Raw genomic sequence first — 23,245 nt, forward strand, 5'->3', positions numbered from 1 at the left:
ACAATAGCAGTAGTTCTCCCTTTACTACCCTAGCCGATATAGCGGAACGTAAGGTAGTAAGCACAGGAGCCGGGCAACCCAACTATTGACCAAAGACATGATTCGGAGCCGATGCATATAATGCTAAAGATCGAGGTGCCGAACTATACTGTAAAAGTGTTCGGACTTTGTTGCCGTAGTGCGCCCCTGGCAAATATGAAACGTACCAAAGTGTACGGGCGCTATGTGATAAAATTATCAGCAAAAAAATACGAAGGAAAACAGAGAGAGAGCAAAGGTAATAAGCTGGGGCCTTAAAAATTTGGGCCGCACACTGTTTCCATTATAATTTGATAAATACGTCAAGGCGTATTGATACAAATAGTGTGATAAGCAGCAGGCTATTTGACATGCCAAAACCAAGGGAGAGCAATGTGTGGGTCCTGAGAGTGGGTAGAGTGATCGCTAAAGAAACCACCTAGAAATTCCCCGTACGTTTGTGCTTCATGCCATCTTGGTGTATTCGTCCTTTGACAGGACCAGTCAGCGGGTCGTCAGGGAAGGCCTGTAGAAAAGAAACCTGAAAAGGAGAAAGAGTAGATAATGAAAGTATATGTGTCCGAGAGCGGTCGAGCCGTACTATGGATCACAAGATAAGAATGCCTCCGTCTAGGCCCATGGTATTTTGAGTGCGTAATTATGTACGCGCGGTACGAATGCCGCCACTTGATTGGGGCTGGAATGGAGGCAGAATTGCTATTCGAGCTCTTGATGAGCCGAACTGTCCTGCTGCAGAATAGTCCGGACTCTCTTAGTGGTGTCCGGGAGTTCGGCCGCCGAATTAAGGTTCTGCTTGAGAAGGCCGCTCTGCACCTCTACTGCTAGGGCAGCGGTGTGCTCCTCGGTACGGAGGGAGCGTTCCGTGTTTCCATAGACTGTTGTGACGCCGCGTGGTCCGGGCATCTTGAGCTTGAGATAAGCATAGTGTGGCACCGCGTTGAATCGAGCAAACTCGGTTCGTCCCAGTAGTGCGTGATAGCCACTGCGGAAGGGGGCGATATCGAAGATTAGCTCTTCGCTTCGGAAGTTGTCCGGAGACCCGAAGACAACCTCTAGTGTGATTGAGCCCGTACAACGGGCCTCTACACCCGGTATGACTCCTTTAAAGGTAGTCTTTGTTGGCTTTATCCGTGATGGGTTAATGCCCATTTTGCGCACTGTATCCTGATAAAGCAGGTTGAGGCTGCTGCCGCCATCCATCAGGACCCGCGTGAGGTGGAATCCGTTGATGATTGGATCGAGGACCAGTGCGGCCGACCCGCCATGATGGATACTGGTCGGATGGTCTCGGCGATCAAATGTGATCGGGAAAGAAGACCATGGATTGAATTTTGGGGCGACTGGCTCCATCGCATAGACGTCCCTGAGTGCACGCTTGCGTTCCCTCTTGGGGTTGTGGGTAGCATATATCATATTTACCGTTTTGACCTGGGGGGAATTTCTTCTGCCCCCCTGTATTCAGTGGCCGAGTATCCTCGTCAGCGTCCTCGTTCTGCGACCCCTTCTCCTTGTTATCGGCATTTAACTTGCCGGCTTGTTTAAAGACCCAACAATCTCTGTTGGTGTGGTTGGCTGGTTTTTCTGGGGTGCCATGTATCTGGCACGGACGATCGAGTATGCAGTCTAGACTGGATGGGCCCGAATTGTTCTTATTGTACGGCTTCTTCAGCTGACCGGACTTGGAGCCACTGAATCTGGCGTTGACCGCCGTGTCATCGGTACGGTTGCCATTGATTCGACGCTTGTGTCTGTTGCATCGGAGCTTGCCGTTGCTATCCTTGGCTTCAGAGGTGCCAGGTTCGCTTGCATTAATATTGCAACGGGCTAGCCAACTATCTTCGCCCGCGCAAAAGCGGGTCATAAGTGCCGTAAGGGCCGCCATGGACTTCGGCTTTTCCTGCCCGAGATGTCGGGCGAGCCATTTGTCGCGGATGCTATGCTTAAAGGCCGCCAGGGCTTCGGCTTCCGGGCAGTCGACGATTTGGTTCTTTTTAGTTAAGAACCTAGTCCAGAATTTCCGAGCTGATTCTCCGGGCTGATTCTCCGGGCTGTTGGACTATATGACTTAAATCATCTGCATCCGGAGGCCGGACGTATGTTCCTTGGAAGTTGTCCAAGAAGGCTTCTTCCAAGTCCTCCCAGCTGCCGATGGAGTTTTCTGGCAGACTGTTCAGCCAGTACCGAGCTGGTCCTTTGAGTTTCAGTGGGAGATATTTGATGGCGCGGAGATCATCGCCACAAGCCATATGAATATGGAGGAGGAAATCCTCTATCCAGACCGCAGGGTCTGTTGTCCCATCATATGATTCGATGTTTACGGGTTTAAACCCTTCTGGGAATTCATGGTCCATTACTTCATCAGTGAAGCAAAGAGAGTGTGCGGCGCCTCTATATTGGGCCACATCGCGACGTAGCTCCGACGGAGTCCATTTGCAGAGTTCGGCCCGGGCGTGACTGGGTTTATTACGTCCAAATAGGTGGCCGTCGTGACGTGTCGGGGCACGCCCTCGCGATCGGTAGATCGATCTAGTATGTCCTGCATTATTGTCCAGTTTTTGTCGTAGGTCGTAGGTATGTCCCAGAGCTGTTTGATCTCTACCTTTACGGTGAGGTGGAGCGGGCTGGTGTTCGGCTTGAGTTGCCGCCTTGTCCCGACCCCGTGGTGCTCAGTCAGCTGCATTGCACGATGATGGTATGGGCTCCAACACCTCATCATCAAACTGAGGTAGCAATTTACGCTGCGGGTAACTTTTGGCTGGGCGCTTAAGGCCGTATTCTTCGGCTGCCAGGACATTAGTCCATTTATCGTTGAGCAGATCTTGATCAGCTTGAAGCTGCTGCTGCTTCTTTTTCAGGCTCCTTGCAGTGGCTATTAGCTGGCGCTTAACGCGCTCCTGCTCGAGGGGTTCCTCAGGCACGATAAAGTCTTCGTTGCCGAGGCTCACCTCCTCCTCGGAGAGCGGATGATAACTACCGTCCTCCGAGTCTTCATTTATGGCCTGTTCGTCAGGGCTGGCTTGCCCATCCTCCTGATTGTTCTGTTCGGCAGTTTGTTCGTCGTGGTCTTCTACATCCTCGGCACCGTCCGGAGTGTTGTCGTCCCCTGTGCCGGTGTTGCTGTCCTTGCTGCGGTGTGGTTTAGAGCGGTGCCGCTGACGCCGGCGCTTTGGTTGTGTCTTAGGGGGGTCACCCTCCACTGGTTTTTCCTTGTCCTCACCGCTATTATCTTTTGGCGTGTCCACCATGTATACGTCATATGAGGAAGTGCCCGTCCATCGTCCGGTGAACGGCGTGGCTTGGGCCTCCTCTTCTCCGGCATCGTCGTCCATACCATCGATGTCTTCGGAGTCATAATCGAGTGTGTCGGTTAAGTCATCGACAGTGGCTATGAAGTGGGTGGTGGGTGGGAAGCGAAATTCTCCATCATCAGCCTCCAGTTCGAACCGGACAAAATTCGGCTGTGAGTCTCCTACCAAGGACAGATTCTTTAGTGAGTCTAGCACATTGCCGAAAGGCGAGTGTCGGAAGATGTCTGTAGCACTGAATTCGAAGATCGATAATCGATCAAGTTCGGCGCCCACAGACGCACATGGTTTGGAACCTATAGCCGGAAACGAGTCCGGAGTTCTGGTGACACAGACATCACATGAGGCTAAGTCTGTGTGCGGCTCCAACGTCGCGGAATCTGCGGCCTCCGTGGTGGGGTTGAGGTTCCCGTCCTCGGATGGCGCGATTTGCTCCGGATCTAAGGCCAGAGTAGTTACAGGAGCTATCTCCTAGATGTGGTCCGATGACAGATTTAAGTCATGTTCATCGAGGTGACAGGGAGAGGCTGCCGCGGTCTCGAATCCATCGAAGATCAAGTCTTCGCGAATGTCCGCGATGTAATTCAAGCTCCCGAATCTGACTTCATGGCCAGGGGCGTAGCTTTTGATCTTCTCCAGATGGCCAAGCGAGTTGGCCCGCAGTGCGAAGCCGCCGAATACGAAAATCTGCCCGGGGAGGAAGACTTCCCCGTGGATGGCATCGTTGTAGATGATTGAAGGGGCCATCAAACCTCTTGACGACGGCATAGTGGAACTCTCAATGAAAGCACCAATGTCGGTGTCAAAACCGGCGGATCTCGGCTAGGGGGTCCCGAACTGTGCGTCTAGGATCGATGGTAACAGGAGACGGGGGACACAATGTTTACCCAGGTTCAAGCCCTCTCTATGAAGGTAATACCCTACTTCCTGCTTGATTGATCTTGATGGATATGAGTATTACAAGAGTTGATCTACCACGAGATCGTAACAGCTAAACCCTAGAAGTCTAGCCTGTATGACTATGGTAATGAGTATATCTGATCCGGACTAAGCCCTCCGGTTTATATAGACACCGGAGGGATCTAGGGTTACATAAGGTCGGTTACAGAGAAAGGAATCTTCATATTTGGTCACCAAAGTTGCCTTCCATGCCAAGGAGAGTCCCATCCGGACACGGGTAGAGTCTTCGGTCTTCGTATCTTCACAGCCCATCAGTCCGGCCCATGGCTAGCAGGCCGGACGCCAGAGGACCCCTTAGTCCAGGACTCCCTCACTCGTCGTTGGCCATGGGCTAGCATTGGATCCCCTACACCGACCTCACTAGCGACACGGACAACGTCGGCGACTGAAAACGACGACGGCGGGCATATCTAGTTTTTTAATGTCATTTAAATTTTAAGTCTAGTTAAGAATATGCTGGACTGGATTTTTGTGGATGTTTATGTTATATATTAATGTTTTTAAATTATTTGCTATGACTATTTGGATTTGTTTTGGGTCAAATTTACAAGTCCGACAGTTTGGGATGTAGTGGGTAGGTTGGGCACACCGACAGCCGGACGACCACTTGCGAACGCCCTTCTCTGTTTTTTCGACACAGAACAAAATCTGGACAAAACGGACGCCCGTTTCGGGTCGACAGTTGGAGATGACCTTAGAGGAAGTACAATAAGGCAACATAAGCATGCTATAAGGACTAAAATATTATATATTTGCTTAGTTGGAAGAGAGAAGAAAAGCGCACTCTTAGAGCAAGTACAATAAGGTAATGTAAGCATGCTAAAGAATTAAATATAATATTATGCTTAGTTGGAGGAGAGAGAAAAGAATTGGGCTGTAAGCTTGTATCCGACTGTAGCATGAGCTCCAACATACTTTGTGAGACGAAAAGTAGGCCACATATTAATGATATAGTATACTACACTAGTAGAAAACAGGGCTTTGGTCACAGGGCAATATTCACATTAGTCCCGGTTCAGTCATGAACCGGGACTAATGTGAGCATTGGTCCCGGTTCGTGCGGCCAAGGGCCTGCCGGGCCTCGTGGGGGCATTGGTCCCGGTTCGTCTGGCACCTTTGGTCCCGGTTGGTGGGACGAACCGGGACCAATGGGCCTCGCTCCTGGCCCACCACCATTGGTCCCGGTTGGTGGCTTGAACCGGGACCGTAGGCTGCCCTTTAGTCCCGGTTCATGCCACGAACTGGGACCAATGAGGTGCCCCCTCGCCCGCGAGCAGAGCCTCGCCCCTGGCCCATGACCATTAGTCCCGGTTTGTGCCACAAACCGGGACTAAAGGGTTGGTCCTAGTTGCGGTCAGAGTTTAGTCCCACCTCGCCAACCGAAGGGCGCTCACACTAGTTTATAAGCCCGTTCCTCTCTGCCTTGTTGAGCTCCTCTCAAAGTGAAAATAGATGCCCTTATACAGGGAATTTGACCTAAATTCAGAGTAAATTTCTTTGAAATTCATAGAAATTTATTATGAATTTAGGTTGAATTTTCTCTATAGGCGCATCTATGCTCATTTTTTTTATGTTGGGGTTGGCGATCTTTACAGACTTTTTGTGTGTTGAATATGCACCATTCCAAATCAGTCTCTGCTTTGAATGGTTCATTTTGAACACACAATAAGTTCAAAAAAAATGAAATCCCTTTGTAACAGATGAGTTTCTGTCCGAAACCCTGATAGTTTGAAAGAGATTGTCCATTTTGTTCACGAAGTGCATCCAGTTTTTTCCGTAACCCTCTCAACTTTTTAGCACATGCTATGTGGGTGAAATGATGATACCATGCCAACTTTCAACCTTTTCAGAGTTCATCTGAAGTGCCTTTCAGTTTCAGGGTCATTTAGCTCAAAAAATTCAGTAAATGCATGAAAAATAACAAATGAAGTCAGAAAGGGTTGAAAATTGATGATGTGGCTTTGAATGGTGCATTTTGAACACACAAAAAGTCTGGAGTTCAAATAAGTTCAAAAAAATGAAATGCCTTTGTAACAGATGAGTTTCCGTCCGAAACCCTGATAGTTCGAAAGAGATTGTCCGTTTTGTACATGAAGTGCATGCAGTTTTTTCCGTAACCCTCTCAACTTTTTAGAACATGCTATGTGGGTGAAATGATGATACCATGCCAACTTTCAACCTTTTCAGAGTTCATCTGAAGTGCTTTTCAGTTTCAGGGTCATTTAGCTCAAAAAATTCAGTAAATGCATGAAAATAACAAATGAAGTCAGAAAGGGTTGAAAATTGATGATGTGGCTTTGAATGGTGCATTTTGAACACACAAAAAGTCTGGAGTTCGAATAAGTTCAAAAAAATGAAATGTCTTTGTAACAGATGAGTTTCCGTCCGAAACCCTGATAGTTCGAAAGAGATTGTCCGTTTTGTACATGAAGTGCATGCAGTTTTTTCCGTAACCCTCTCAACTTTTTAGAACATGCTATGTGGGTGAAATGATGATACCATGCCAACTTTCAACCTTTTCAGAGTTCATCTGAAGTGCTTTTCAGTTTCAGGGTCATTTAGCTCAAAAAATTCAGTAAATGCATGAAAAATAACAAATGAAGTCAGAAAAGGTTGAAAATTGATGATGTGGCTTTGAATGGTGCATTTTGAACACACAAAAAGTCTGGAGTTCAAATAAGTTCAAAAAAATGAAATGCCTTTGTAACAAATGAGTTTCCGTCCGAAACCCTGATAGTTCGAAAGAGATTGTCCGTTTTGTACACGAAGTGCATCAGTTTTTTCCGTAACCCTCTCAACTTGTTAGCACATGCTATGTGGGTGAAATGATGATACCATGCCAACTTTCAACCTTTTCAGAGTTCAGCTGAAGTGCTTTTCAGTTTCAAGGTCATTTAGCTCAAAAAATTCAGTAAATGCATGAAAAATAACAAATGAAGTCAGAAAGGGTTGAAAATTGATGATGTGGCTTTGAATGGTGCATTTTGAACACACAAAAAGTCTGGAGTTCAAATAAGTTCAAAAAATGAAATGCCTTTGTAATAGATGAGTTTCCGTCCGAAACCCTGATAGTTCGAAAGAGATTGTCCGTTTTGTACACGAAGTGCATCCAGTTTTTTCCGTAACCCTCTCAACTTTTTAGCACATGCTATGTGGGTGAAATGATGATACCATGCCAACTTTCAACCTTTTCAGAGTTCATCTGAAGTGCCTTTCAGTTTCAGGGTCATTTAGCTCAAAAAATTCAGTAAATGCATGAAAAATAACAAATGAAGTCAGAAAGGGTTGAAAATTGATGATGTGGCTTTGAATGGTGCATTTTGAACACACAAAAAGTCTGGAGTTCAAATAAGTTCAAAAAAATGAAATGCCTTTGTAACAGATGAGTTTTCGTCCGAAACCCTGATAGTTCGAAAGAGATTGTCCGTTTTGTACATGAAGTGCATGCAGTTTTTTCCGTACCCTCTCAACTTTTTAGCACATGCTATGTGGGTGAAATGATGATACCATGCCAACTTTCAACCTTTTCAGAGTTCATCTGAAGTGCTTTTCAGTTTCAAGGTCATTTAGCTCAAAAAATTCAGTAAATGCATGAAAATAACAAATGAAGTGAGAAAGGGTTGAAAATTGATGATGTGGCTTTGAATGGTGCATTTTGAACACACAAAAAGTCTGGAGTTCAAATAAGTTCAAAAAAATGAAATGCCTTTGTAACAGATGAGTTTCCGTCCGAAACCCTGATAGTTCGAAAGAGATTGTCCGTTTTGTACACGAAGTGCATCCAGTTTTTTCCGTAACCCTCTCAACTTTTTAGCACATGCTATGCGGGTGAAATGATGATACCATGCCAACTTTCAACCTTTTCAGAGTTCATCTGAAGTGCTTTTCAGTTTCAGGGTCATTTAGCTCAAAAAATTCAGTAAATGCATGAAAAATAACAAATGAAGTCAGAAAGGGTTGAAAATTGATGATGTGGCTTTGAATGGTGCATTTTGAACACACAAAAAGTCTGGAGTTCAAATAAGTTCAAAAAAATGAAATGCCTTTGTAACAGATGTGTTTCCGTCCGAAACCCTGATAGTTCGAAATAGATTGTCCGTTTTGTACACAAAGTGCATCCAGTTTTTTCCGTAACCCTCTCAACTTTTTAGCACATGCTATGTGGGTGAAATGATGATACCATGCCAACTAAAACAACTATAATATTCTTCAATAACAAAAAGAATCAACTAAAAAGCTTTTATAAAACTCCAATAGCAAAAGGAATCAACAAAAAAACTTTTATAAACCTCTAGTATTATTGAAACTAAAATTATATAAAATTTATGCAACTAAAATTATCAAATCATTTTCTGTTCAAAACATTAACAGCAAAAAGAATTTTCATAAAGAATGTTTTTGTTAGACATTTTAATAGCAAAAGGCATTATCATAAAGATTTTTTTGTTAGAAACTAAAATAACAAAATCTGTTTTTTAATAGAATCATAAAACACAGTAATATTAAATAGCAGGAAAAAGAATCACAGAGATTTCAAAGAATTCAAATTTGAAAACTAATGGCACTAACAGAAAGTTAATAATTTTTGTGACCTAAAAGCAAAAAGAATTAAAAAAAATAAAATTTAATAAAATAAATAAAAACAGCAACATTAAGTATTTTGTTGTAAGTAGAAACAAAATAAAATAAATAAAGCAACAATGAAAAAAGTGCCACCTACTAGGCCACCACGGCCTGAATACGACTAGAAACCCAACCATGGGCCAGGATTCAGGCCCGCAGGAGGCCCAGTAGGCCCACAGGCACACAGTGTACGGTTAGGCCCGAAAGCCTGCAATTGAGAGGAGCTTGAGAGGGTGGGCGCATCAGCGCTTATAAACCACTCTCGAGCTCTCTCAACTAGCGAGGTGGGACTAAAGTTTGGCCGCGACGCGGGCAGCACATGTCCTTTGGTCCCGGTTGGTGGCACCAACCGGGACTAAAGGTGGGCATTGGTCCCGGTTGGTGGCACGAACCGGTACCAATGCCCCCCCTTTAGTCCCGGTTGGTGCCACCAACCGGGACCAAAGGCCGCCGCTTCCCGCCCTTTGGGCTGCTGAAAAGAGGCCTTTGGTCCCGGTTGGTGGCACCAACCGGGACTAAAGGGGGTCATTGGTCCCGGTTGGTGCCACGAACCGGGACCAATGCTCTGTGTATATAAGATGGACTTGTGAAATTGTTCATTCAGTTCTTCGATCTGCCTCTCTGCCGCCGAACGCCTCAACACCGACGAACACATCGACGCTGCCAGGCTGCCGGACCTCGACGCCGACGCCGTCGCCGCGCCCTGCCTGCCCCGACGCCACCGCGCCCCTGCCGTGCCCCGACGCCGTCGCCGCGCCCTGCCTGCCCCGACGCCGCCGCACCCCTGCCGTGCCCCGACGCCGACTTCGTGCGCCCCTGCCCTGCCCCGACACCGACGCTGTGTGCCCTGCCTCGCCCCGACGCCGTCGCGCCCCTACCCTGCCCCGACGACGCCGTCGTGCGCCCCTGCCTCGACCTCGACGCCAACGCCGCCGCGCCCCTGCCCTGCCCCGACGCTGCGCCACGCCCCTGCCCTGCCGTCAACGCCGCCGCACCACTGCCCGCCGGACAGGCCGGTACTCCCTCCTCCCTCCCACCCCTCTCCTCTGTCCTTCCTTCATGTATGTGATGATGGTGAAGTTGGTTCAGTGCAAAGTTTCAGAGAATTGCATGTTTTCAGCCATGTCCACAAGGTGTTTGATGAAATGCTAGGGCTACCTAGGGAACTTTGTTTTATGTGAAACTTGGCAGGATGATGTCTCCTTGGATGTTGGTGAAGATGGTCAAGTTGGTTTGTTAAAAGGAAAAACTTGTTAGTGCAAGTTTTCTTAAATTTAGTGCTGGACAGAAACTACATGAATTTTTTTGGTGGACTTGCTAGATGAAATTGGGGCTGCCCTTCTGGACTTAAGGGTTTAGTAGGAAGGACTACAAGATGTAAAAAATTCAGAATTTTTTTAGCAAGGAAAACTAGGGTTGTAGTTCAATGCCAAGATTGGACCAAAATTGAAAAATGGAAGTTGTGCTCAAAATTTTCAAATGACCAAAATGGGGTTTTGAATAAAAATGATCTATAGGCATCAGAGGACTTCTCAAAAATTTTGTGGCATTTGAAAGGAATTATTTGAAATAGTTCTAGTGCAAAAAGTTACATTTAAGAAAAAAAAATAAGAAAATTCTACTGATGTTTTTGTTCATAGCATTTTTTTCCATGTATGTATAATTTATGTATGTATGTTATGCAAAAGTTACATTGAAGAAAAAATAAGAAAATTCTACTGATGTTTTTGTTCATAGCATTTTTTTGTGCATGTATATATGTATGAATGGATGGATGGATGGATATGGATGTATATACAAAATATTCATATATGATGTTTTTTTGTTCATAGCAATTTTTTTCCATGTATGTATAATTTATGTATGTATGTTCATATATGCAAAAGTTACATTGAAGAAAAAATAAGAAAATTCTATTTTTTTTCTTCTTCTCTTCTATCCCGATAACTTCAACACGAGGGGGGGGGGTCGATATACCCCCTCCCTGATAACATTATTTTCCCATGTATGTATGTCGTCGTTGTCGATATAACCCCCTCCCGGATAACTTCGACATGAGGGGCAGTCGATATATATACCCCCTCTCGACCGTGATAACTTATATACCACGGGAGCACCCCCCGGCCCTCTCGCTCGACCAAAACTCTCGAGGACACCCAAACCATAGAAAAAAACGATGTCGGTCTCCTACCCCCTCCCGCCGCGCCCCTAACCTTGAAGCGTTGCCGAGGCCAACCCCAAACACGGAATAAGCTAGGTCTACGTTGTTGGGGATCGTAGCAGAATTTAAATTTTTTCCTACGCATCACCAAGATCCATCTATGGAGTATACTAGCAACGAGGGGAAAGGAGTGCATCTACATACCCTTGTAGATCGCGAGCGGAAGCGTTCCAATGAACGTGGTTGATGGAGTCGTACTCGCCGTGATCCAAATCACCGATGACCGAGTGCCGAACGGACGGCACCTCCGCGTTCAACACACGTACGGTGCAGCAACGTCTCCTCCTTCTTGATCCAGCAAGGGGGAAGGAGAGGTTGATGGAGATCCAGCAGCACGACGGCATGGTGGTGGATGTAGCGGGATCTCGGCAGGGCTTCGCCGAGCTTCTGCGAGAGGGAGAGGTGTAGCAGGGGAGGAGGGAGGCGCCCAAGGCTGTAATGTTGCTGCCCTCCCTCCCCCCTTTTATATAGGCCCCCTTGGAAGGGGGGGGGGCGCCGGCCAAGACCCATCAACATGGGGGGGCGGCCAAAGGGAAGGGGGGGTGGCTTCCCCCCCAAGTCAAGTGGGGCGCCCCCCCACCCTAGGGTTTCCAACCCTAGGCGCAGGGGGGAGGCCCGTGGGGGCGCCCCAGCCCACTAAGGGCTGGTTCCCTTCCTACTTCAGCCCATGGGACCCTCCGGGATAGGTAGCCCCACCCGGTGGACCCACGGGACCCTTCCGGTGGTCCCGGTACAATACCGATAACCCCCGAAACTTTCCCGGTGGCCGAAACTGGACTTCCCATATATAATTCTTCACCTCCGGACCATTCCGGAACTCCTCGTGACGTCCGAGATCTCATCCGGGACTCCGAACAATTTTTGGGTTTCCGCATACTCATATCTCTACAACCCTAGCGTCGCCGAACCTTAAGTGTGTAGACCCTACGGGTTCGGGAGACATGCAGACATGACCGAGACGCCTCTCCGGTAAATAACCAACAGCGGGATCTGGATACCCATGTTGGCTCCCACATGTTCCACGATGATCTCATCGGATGAACCACGATGTCGACGATTCAATCAATCCCGTATACAATTCCCTTTGTCAATCGGTATGTTACTTGCCCGAGATTCGATCGTCGGTATCCCAATACCTTGTTCAATCTCGTTACCGGCAAGTCTCTTTACTCGTACCGTAATGCATGATCCCGTGGCTAACTCCTTAGTCACATTGAGCTCATTATGATGATGCATCACCGAGTGGGCCCAGAGATACCTCTCCGTCATACGGAGTGACAAATCCCAGTCTCGATCCGTGCCAACCCAACAGACACTTTTGGAGATACCCGTAGTGTACCTTTATAGTCACCCAGTTACGTTGTGTCGTTTGGCACACCCAAAGTACTCCTACGGTATCCGGGAGTTGCACGATCTCATGGTCTAAGGAAAAGATACTTGACATTGGAAAAGCTCTAGGAAACGAACTACACGATCTCTGAGCTATGCTTAGGATTGGGTCTTGTCCATCACATCATTCTCCTAATGATGTGATCCCGTTATCAACGACATCCAATGTCCATAGTCAGGAAACCATGACTATCTATTGATCAACGAGCTAGTCAACTAGAGGCTTACTAGGGACACGTTGTGGTCTATGTATTCACACATGTATTACGATTTCCGGATAACACAATTATAGCATGAACAATAGACAATTACCATGAACAAAGAAATATAATAATAACCATTTATTATTGCCTCTAGGGCATATTTCCAACAGTCTCCCACTTGCACTAGAGTCAATAATCTAGTTACATTGTGATGAATCGAACACCCATTGCGTCCTGGTGTTGATCATGTTTTTCTCTAGGGAGAGGTTTAGTCAACGGATCTGCTACATTCAGGTCCGTATGTACTTTACAAATATCTATGTCTCCATTTTGAACACTTTCATGAATGGAGTTGAAGCGACACTTGATATGCCTGGTCTTCCTGTGAAACCTGGGCTCCTTCGCAAGGGCAATAGCTCCAGTGTTGTCACAGAAGAGAGTCATCGGGCCTGAAGCATTGGGAATCACCCCTAGGTCGGTAATGAACTCCTTCATCCAGACTGCTTCCTGTGCTGCCTCCGAGGCTGCCATGTACTCCGCTTCACATGTAGATCCCGCCACGACGCTTTGCTTGCAACTACACCAGCTTACTGCTCCTCCATTCAAAATATACACGTATCCGGTTTGTGACTTCGAGTCATCCAGATCTGTGTTGAAGCTAGCGTCGACGTAACCCTTTACGACGAGCTCTTCGTCACCTCCATAAACGAGAAACATATCCTTAGTCCTCTTCAGGTACTTCAGGATATTCTTGACCGCTGTCCAGTGTTCCATGCCGGGGTTACTTTGGTACCTTCCTACCAAACTCACGGCAAGGTTTACATCAGGTCTGGTACACAACATGGCATACATAATAGACCCTATGGCCGAGGCATAGGGGATGACACTCATCTTTTCTCTATCTTCTGCCGTGGTCGGGCATTGAGCCGTGCTCAATTGCACACCTTGCAATACAGGCAAGAACCCCTTCTTGGACTGATCCATATTGAACTTCTTCAATATCTTGTCAAGGTATGTACTCTGTGAAAGACCAATGAGGCGTCTTGATCTATCTCTATAGATCTTGATGCCTAATATATAAGCAGCTTCTCCAAGGTCCTTCATTGAAAAACACTTATTCAAATAGGCCTTTATACTTTCCAAGAATTCTATATCATTTCCCATCAATAGTATGTCATCCACATATAATATGAGAAATGCTACAGAGCTCCCACTCACTTTCTTGTAAACACAGGCTTCTCCATAAGTCTGTGTAAACCCAAACGCTTTGATCATCTCATCAAAGCGAATGTTCCAACTCCGAGATGCTTGCACCAGCCCATAGATTGAGCACTGGAGCTTGCATACTTTGTTAGAATTCTTAGGATCGACAAAACCTTCCGGCTGCATCATATACAACTCTTCCTTAAGGAAGCCGTTAAGGAATGCCGTTTCGACGTCCATCTGCCATATCTCATAATCATAGTATGCGGCAATTGCTAACATGATTCGGACGGACTTCAGCTTCGCTACGGGTGAGAAAGTCTCATCGAAGTCAACCCCTTGAACTTGTCGATAACCCTTAGCGACAAGTCGAGCCTTATAGATGGTCACATTGCCATCCGCGTCCGTCTTCTTCTTAAAGATCCATTTGTTTTCTATGGCTCGCCGATCATCGGGCAAGTCAGTCAAAGTCCATACTTCGTTTTCATACATGGATCCTATCTCGGATTTCATGGCTTCTAGCCATTTGTCGGAATCCGGGCCCGCCATCGCTTCTGCATAGTTCGAAGGTTCACCGTTGTCTAACAACATGATTTCCAGGACAGGGTTGCCGTACCACTCTGGTGCGGAACGTGTCCTTGTGGACCTACGAAGTTCAGCAGTAACTTCATCCGAAGCTTCATGATCATCATCATTAACTTCCTCCCCAGTCGGTGTAGGCACCACAGGAACATCTTCCCGCGCTGCGCTACTTTCCGATTCGGAAGGGGTGACTATCACCTCATCAAGTTCCACTTTCCTCCCACTTAATTCTTTCGAGAGAAACTCTTTCTCCAGAAAGGACCCATTCTTGGCAACAAAGATCTTGCCTTCGGATCTGAGGTAGAAGGTATACCCAATAGTTTCCTTAGGGTATCCTATGAAGACGCATTTTTCCGACTTGGGTTCGAGCTTTTCAGGTTGAAGTTTCTTGACATAAGCATCGCATCCCCAAACATTTAGAAACGACAGCTTAGGTTTCTTCCCAAACCATAATTCAGATGGTGTCGTCTCAACGGATTTCGACGGAGCCCTATTTAAAGTGAATGCGGCAGTCTCTAAAGCATAGCCCCAAAATGAGAGCGGTAGATCGGTAAGAGACATCATAGATCGCCCCATATCCAATAGAGTGCGATTACGACGTTCGGACACACCATTTCGCTGAGGTGTTCCAGGCGGCGTGAGCTGTGAAACGATTCCACATTTCCTTAAGTGCGTACCAAATTCGTGACTTAAATATTCTCCACCACGATCTGATCGTAAGAATTTTATTTTTCTGTCACGTTGATTCTCAACCTCACTCTGAAATTCCTTGAACTTTTCAAAGGTTTCAGACTTGTGTTTCATTAGGTAGACATACCCATATCTACTTAAATCATCAGTGAGAGTGAGAACATAACGATATCCTCCGCGAGCCTCTACACTCATTGGACCGCACACATCGGTATGTATGATTTCCAATAAGTTGGTTGCTCGCTCCATTGTTCCGGAGAACAGAGTCTTGGTCATCTTACCCATGAGGCATGGTTCGCACGTGTCAAATGATTCGTAATCAAGAGACTCCAAAAGTCCATCTGCATGGAGCTTCTTCATGCGTTTGACACCAATGTGACTAAGGCGGCAGTGCCACAAGTATGTGGGACTATCGTTATCAACTTTACATCTTTTGGTATTCACACTATGAATATGTGTAACATCACGTTCAAGATTCATCAAGAATAAACCATTGACCAGCGGGGCATGACCATAAAACATATCTCTCATATAAATAGAACAACCATTATTCTCGGATTTAAATGAGTAGCCATCTCGAATTCAACGAGATCCAGATACAATGTTCATGCTCAAAGCTGGCACTAAATAACAATTATTGAGGTTTAAAACTAATCCCGTAGGTAAATGTAGAGGTAGCGTGCCGACGGCGATCACATCGACCTTGGAACCATTCCCGACGCGCATCGTCACCTCGTCCTTTGCCAGTCTCCGCTTATTCCGCAGTCCCTGTTTTGAGTTACAAATATGAGCAACCGCACCGGTATCAAATACCCAGGAGCTACTACGAGTACTGGTAAGGTACACATCAATTACATGTATATCACATATACCTTTGGTGTTGCCGGCCTTCTTGTCCGCTAAGTATTTGGGGCAGTTCCGCTTCTAGTGACCACTTCCCTTGCAATAAAAGCACTCAGTCTCAGGCTTGGGTCCATTCTTCGGCTTCTTCCTGGTAACTGGCTTACCGGGCGCGGCAACTCCCTTGCTGTCCTTCTTGAAGTTCTTCTTACCGTTGCCCTTCTTGAACTTAGTGGTTTTATTCACCATCAACACTTGATGTTCCTTTCTGATCTCCACCTCCACTGATTTCAGCATTGAATATACCTCAGGAATGGTCTTTTCCATCCCCTGCATATTGAAGTTCATCACAAAGCTCTTGTAGCTTGGTGGAAGCGACTGAAGGATTCTGTCAATGACCGCGTCATCCGGGAGATTCGGTCCTCCGTGTAGCAGGGGAGGAGGGAGGCGCCCAAGGCTGTAGTGTTGCTGTCCTCCCTCCCCCCTTTTATATAGGCCCCCTGGGAAGGGGGGGCACCGGCCAAGACCCATCTACATGGGGGGGCGGCGGCCAAAGGGAAGGGGGGTGGCTTCCCCCCCAAGTCAAGTGGGGCGCCCCCCACCCTAGGGTTTCCAACCCTAGGCGCAGGGGGAGGCCCATGGGGGGCGCCCCAGCCCACTAAGGGCTGGTTCCCTTCCTACTTCAGCCCATGGGGCCCTCCGGGATAGGTGGCCCCACCCGGTGGACCCCCGGGACCCTTCCGGTGGTCCCGGTACAATACCGATAACCCCGAAACTTTCCCGGTGGCCGAAACTGGACTTCCCATATATAATTCTTCACCTGCGGACCATTTCGGAACTCCTCGTGACGTCCGGGATCTCATCCGGGACTCCGAACAACTTTCGGGTTTCCGCATACTCATATCTCTACAACCCTAGCGTCGCCGAACCTTAAGTGTGTAGACCCTACGGGTTCGGGAGACATGCAGACATGACCGAGACGCCTCTCCAGTCAATAACCAACAGCGGGATCTGGATACCCATGTTGGCTCCCACATGTTCCACGATGATCTCATCGGATGAACCACGATGTCGAGGATTATGAACCACGATGTCGAGGATTCAATCAATCCCGTATACAATTCCCTTTGTCAATCGGTATGTTACTTGCCCGAGATTCGATCGTCGGTATCCCAATACCTTGTTCAATCTCGTTACCGGCAAGTCTCTTTACTCGTACCGTAATGCATGATCCCGTGGCTAACTCCTTAGTCACATTGAGCTCATTATGATGATGCATCACCGAGTGGGCCCAGAGATACCTCTCCGTCATACGGAGTGACAAATCCCAGTCTCGATCCGTGCCAACCCAACAGACACTTTTGGAGATACCTGTAGTGTACCTTTATAGTCACCCAGTTACGTTGTGACGTTTGGCACACCCAAAGTACTCCTACGGTATCCGGGAGTTGCACGATCTCATGGTCTAAGGAAAAGATACTTGACATTGGAAAAGCTCTAGCAAGCGAACTACACGATCTTTGAGCTATGCTTAGGATTGGGTCTTGTCCATCACATCATTCTCCTAATGATGTGATCCCGTTATCAACGACATCCAATGTCCATAGTCAGGAAACCATGACTATCTATTGATCAACGAGCTAGTCAACTAGAGGCTTACTAGGGACACGTTGTGGTCTATGTATTCACACATGTATTACGATTTCCAGATAACACAATTATAGCATGAACAATAGACAATTACCATGAACAAAGAAATATAATAATAACCATTTATTATTGCCTCTAGGGCATATTTCCAACATACGTTTGCACTAATATATCCACCTGCTGTCATGTTTGTGTAATATTTGCAGAAACAATGGAGCACGGACGAGACGAGGAAGCAGAAGAGGTGTTGGGGGACATAATCTTAGCCGGAGGTGATGTCTTGTCATATCTTAACGACAATGATGGTCTGGAAGAACAGGGTGAAGAAGCAGGCTACAGTGATCGAAGAGTGGAGGAGGAAAGACATGATTATGATGGCTCCGGTGACCCAATGCTGGTGCAAGAAGGAGCCCGTGGTGATGGCTCCGGTGACCGAACAGAGTCCGGCCAGGTAAATATATTAGTTAAGCCTATGCTGACTAGCTAATTGATGCATTCATTATTTTGGTATGTACACATATTAATTAACTCTTGTCTTTCTTCTTTTTTCTAGCCCTCCGGATCAAGCACAACTTCGGTAAAGAGACGAGGCCCGAAGAGAAAGTTGCGCTCGGATGAAAGGTTTGAGATCACAGCAATCGCGCGCGACGGCCAACCGATTGAACCCATCCGGACAAAGGAAGCATTTGCTGCTCAGTGCGGGGTTCTTGTTAGGGACAAGATCCCGATCAGCATCCACCAATGGTATAAGCCTAAGAAGGAAGACCCTGAGGTGTCTTATGTCAATGATATGCAGAAAGATGATCTTTGGACTGAGCTGAAGGCAAATTTCACCCTACCGCCAGAGGAGGATCCGGAGAAGCCAGTTAAAAAGCAATTAATCAAGTCTCATGCTCTTAAGAAGATGGCAGACCTATTCAGGAGGTGGAAGAATGAGCTGAAAACGTTTGTCGACAAAGAAGAGACACCAGAATTCATCGGCCGGTATGAGAAGATCAGAGATCACTGGCCCGCATTTGTGGCCCACAAGACATCGAAAAAGAGTAAGAAGATGTCAGCGACAAACAAGAAGAATGCTGCGAAGAAGAAGCTTCACCATCGCACGGGGTCAGGTGGCTTCCTCAAAGCCCGGCCTAAGTGGGCCAAGGCTGAGAATGATCTGCTTGAAAAAGGGATCGAACCACAGACAATGAACTGGCCAGACCGTTGCCGGACTTGGTTCTTCGGGGCTGGCAGAAAATTGGACCCTGTATCAGGGAGGTGCGTTTGGATGGACGAGCTTTTGAGAATACCTGTCAAGAAGATTCAGCAATATATCGATGCAGCGCAGGAAGGGACGTTCGTTCCAGACAGAGAGAACGACAAGCTCACAATGGCCCTCGGGAATCCTGAGCACCCTAGACGGACACGAGGCATGCCAGGCTCCGTTCCGTGGAAGGCTGGTTTTCCGGACGCAGGCGGTTACAAAAGCCAGGAGAGGAGGAAAAAAATGGAGCAGACCCAAATTCAGAAGCTGCACGAAAGGGTTCAAGCGCTAGAGGAACGAGACATAGCTCGCAGCAAGCGACCTGCCGAAACTACCCCCGAAGCTACCCCGCCATCTCAGCGGAGAAGCAGTGTGGCTTCCACCGAGCTGCTTCAGCCGAAGCATGTCTTGACGGCTCCTGCTAGCTACCCCGTGGATGCTATCACGGAGTCTCAACATTGCCACCTTATGGCGCAATGGCAGAACTTCAAAGTCAAGGCGGCTGTTGGCTCTGTTTTACCTCCTGAACCCGCTGCAACCTACCACTGCTGGCTGATTCCAGAAGGATATGCTAGGGTGTTGGTGGATGAAATAACGGAGGGATTTGAGGACCTCCAGCTTGACCACCCTACCGGTGAAGGGGAGACTCGGCTGGGTTCTGCTTTGAAGACTCCATGCCTATGGCGGAAGGAGCTCATTAACCTTCCGAACTGGACGCCTCCGGCGAGTAAGGGCACTCCGCCTCCTCCTCTGGCGAGTGATCAGGGCACTCAGCCTCCTTCTCCGGCGCGTGGCGGCACTCCGCCTCCTTCTCCGGCGAGTGATCAGGGCACTCAGCCTCCTTCTCCGGCGCGTGGCGGCACTCCGCCTCCTTCTCCGCCTGCGCCGGCGTGCCAGAGCAGCCAGCCTCCTCCTTCTCCACCTCGTCAGCAAGGGCAGAAGAGACCCGCCGCCGCTCCGGCTGCTCCGGCGCGTCGTAGTCCTTCTCCTCCGCCACGTAAGCAAGGAAAGAAGACAGCCGCAGCCGCTCCGTCTGCTCTGCCGGCGTCTAGCAGTACAGCTGCCAGAGGCGGGAGGCAATACAGATTTGGTCCTTCTTTGAAGACTCAAGAGAAGTTACCATACGAGAGGACCGAGGAGGAAACCACGAAGATCGTGCGAGCCGAAGTGACGAACTACTTTGAAGGGGTGAAAGCAAAGAAACATCCACCTCCGGAGGAGAAGGTAGATCCGGTGAAAGCGAAGCGCACTCTAGCTGCCCTGACAAAACCACCAAAGTCTCCGCCGAGAGGCAACTATGAGCGCATTCTTGCAAAGTCATTTGCCGAAGCGGAGCGGTCGGGAAGTACTGTCAGTGATCAAAGGTTAAAAGAACGACGAGCTAGGAAAAAAATTGCCCAGCTCGGCGAACAAGCGAACCAATCGTGCCCCCCGCTCAAGGTGTCTAGCGACATCGTCGCTGCAGATCCGAGGATGGTGCCCGGTTATAGCAATCTTGGAGATTACCTGCCCGACGATGTACATTATGATTTCTTGGAGGTGGACGAACACAAATACCATTACGGGAAGCCTCTCATCAAAGATGAAAGATCTCTAACAACGATGATGCGAAGATTACATGATTGGTACATGAAAACCTGCAGAGAGTCTGGGGGGAGGAATACTTTGACGCTGAGAGTTAAACCGGAGCATGACCTCGTTGGAATTGAACTGTTGAATGTTCCATTTGAGGAGTTCTTCCAGTTTTTCAATCAAAAGGCCCTCGATAAATCAACGATCACTTGCTACTGTCTGTAAGTAGTACTACTTCTGTCATTAAGTCTCTCTATATAGGTCAGCTCTTTCATTGCATGTATTTATAATTATCCTCACTATATTATGCAGATTGAAGATCGCCGAATTGAAGAAAAGACAAATCGGTGATATTGGGTTCATTAACACAAATCTCATAGATGCAACTGAGGTTAAATATCATGCCGAAAATACCGAGGCCAACTTGCTACAATCGTTGGTAATAAATGAAAACAAAGATATAATACTCTTTCCTTACAACTTCAAGTGAGTGTTACTGTCTTGTGCATATTCGGTTTCCCTTATTAGTCCAGGTTATGGTAATGTAATTGATGACTTATGCATGTGTGCGCAGCTTCCACTATATTCTCCTAGAGATTAAGCTTGAGCAGGGAGTAGTAACCGTCTTAGACTCGAGACGAAATGATCCCCAGGACTATGCGGACATGACTCAAATGCTCGAGAAGTAAGTTAAATCGATCATTATCCACCATATCAGCAACTTTGTTCATTTCCTGATATCAAGTAATTGTTTTCTTTGTCTGACAGGGTTTGGATAAAATTCACCAAAAAAGCTTCGGGACTGCCGAAGAAGCTGCAATTTAGACACCCGAAAGTAAGTACTATAGTAGCATGTTCCGCGCATCTCCTAGTGATTCAAGCGCTAGTTTCATCAATACCATTTAGCATGCTTGCTTATCAGTTTGATTGACCTCTATTTCTTGTAAAGTGGTTGTGGCAGGAACAAGGGAATGATTTCTGTGGATACTACGTTTGCGAGTCCATCCGCCACACGACCTGTGAGCGGGGCTACTCTGACGAACAATATGAAGTGCGTAAGCAATAATATTCACAATTTTATTTTATTACCATCATTTGTGTCGAGTTTCATTTATTCATATATATATATGTATTGTCCCCCTTCTTCAAATTAGATCTTTCGGATGCGGGATGAACTCCTAGCACCAGATCGTATGCGAGCAATTCAAGAGGAATTGGCGGCATTCTTCCTTGACCACGTGATCGCTGAAAACGGAGAATACTATGTGGACCCTGTGTTCATATATAATTAGGAGATTATATTGTAAGAGATAATTATTGTATATATGTAGCCGGTAGTGTCGGATAGATATACGAGAACTTGTTGTTCGACCAATCTCTCGGAGAAGGAGAGGTGGTCGATATCACTTCTCTCTGTATGCATATGTTCATGACGATCTTTTGTTTCCTTTATTTGCTTACTAGCTAGCGTGTCTAGTCATCTCTATACGTATATAGTACGTAGCGTCGATCAAGCACGGAGATAAGAGAGGACACTTCTCTCTATTAATTAGCTAGCTAACACAATATATGAAACACCTAAATTAACCCCCCAAAACCCCCAACCCCCCCTTAAAAAAACAAAAACCCTAGCCCCTGAAATGCTGACGCGTGGATGCCTATTGGTCCCGGTTAGTGCCACCAACCGGGACCAAAGGCCCTCCTGCCTGGGCTCGCCGCACCGGCCACGTGGAGGCTATTGGTCCCGGTTGGTGCCACCAACCGGGACCAAAGGCCCTCCTGCCTGGGCTCGCCGCGCCGGCCACGTGGAGGACCATCTGTCCCGGTTCGTGTAAGAACCGGGACTAAAGGGTTAGGGCATTAGTAAGGACCCTTTAGTCCTGGTTCAAAAACCGGGACAAAAGGCCCTTATCAACCGGGACAATAGGCCCTTTTTCTACCAGTGCTACTAACACTAACTATTGTACTACCAGGCTATTAGATTGGCTTTATGTGATGTGGCAACTTCATATAGCCGGATGTTGGCTATACTATTAATCAGTAGCCAGCTGCAGCACCAGCTTCAAGATAGTTTGTGAGGTTGTAAGAGCATCTCCAATAGGCGCGTAAAAAGTCTTTTTGCACGTGGAAGCGGCTAAGAGGTTTTTCGGATGCAAGAAAACACGGGACCCAATTCGATGGCCCCACCTGCAGCAGCCCCGCGCACAATCCGGCGCCCCGAATTTGTAGCCCACCACCCCGCGTGCACACCCGTGCGCTAAAGTCTTTTGTGTGCGCTCTATTTTATAGCGTCTGCTGGAGTGCTATTTTTTGTCTCCGGCGCACAAAAACGATAGTTTTTAATGCGTGTGTCATTTTTTGGGCGCCTGTTGAATATGCTTTAACATGGGCCAACTGTTTATAAAATACTATATAATCTCTACCTAATAATAAAGCATGGATTGCTCCCATCCGTCGCACCTTTTTGCAAAAAAGCCCTTACGTTTTCTTCAAATCAACCCGCAGTCCAGACTTAAGTGATAAAACGAATCGTTTTTGTATATTTTTTGAAACCCCCCTGTGTTTTCATGAAATAAACCCGCACTCCGGACTTGAGTTAAAAACGAATCATTTTCTGTATGTTTTGAGAAAAATCCCTCGCATTTCTGTTAATTAACCCGTAGTTCAACTATAAGTGACAAATACTTTAAAAAATTCATATCTTTTAAACCGTAACTCCAAT

Source organism: Triticum aestivum, chromosome 2D (genome assembly GCF_018294505.1).
Source record: "Triticum aestivum cultivar Chinese Spring chromosome 2D, IWGSC CS RefSeq v2.1, whole genome shotgun sequence".
In the NCBI taxonomy this organism is placed as follows: domain Eukaryota; kingdom Viridiplantae; phylum Streptophyta; class Magnoliopsida; order Poales; family Poaceae; genus Triticum; species Triticum aestivum.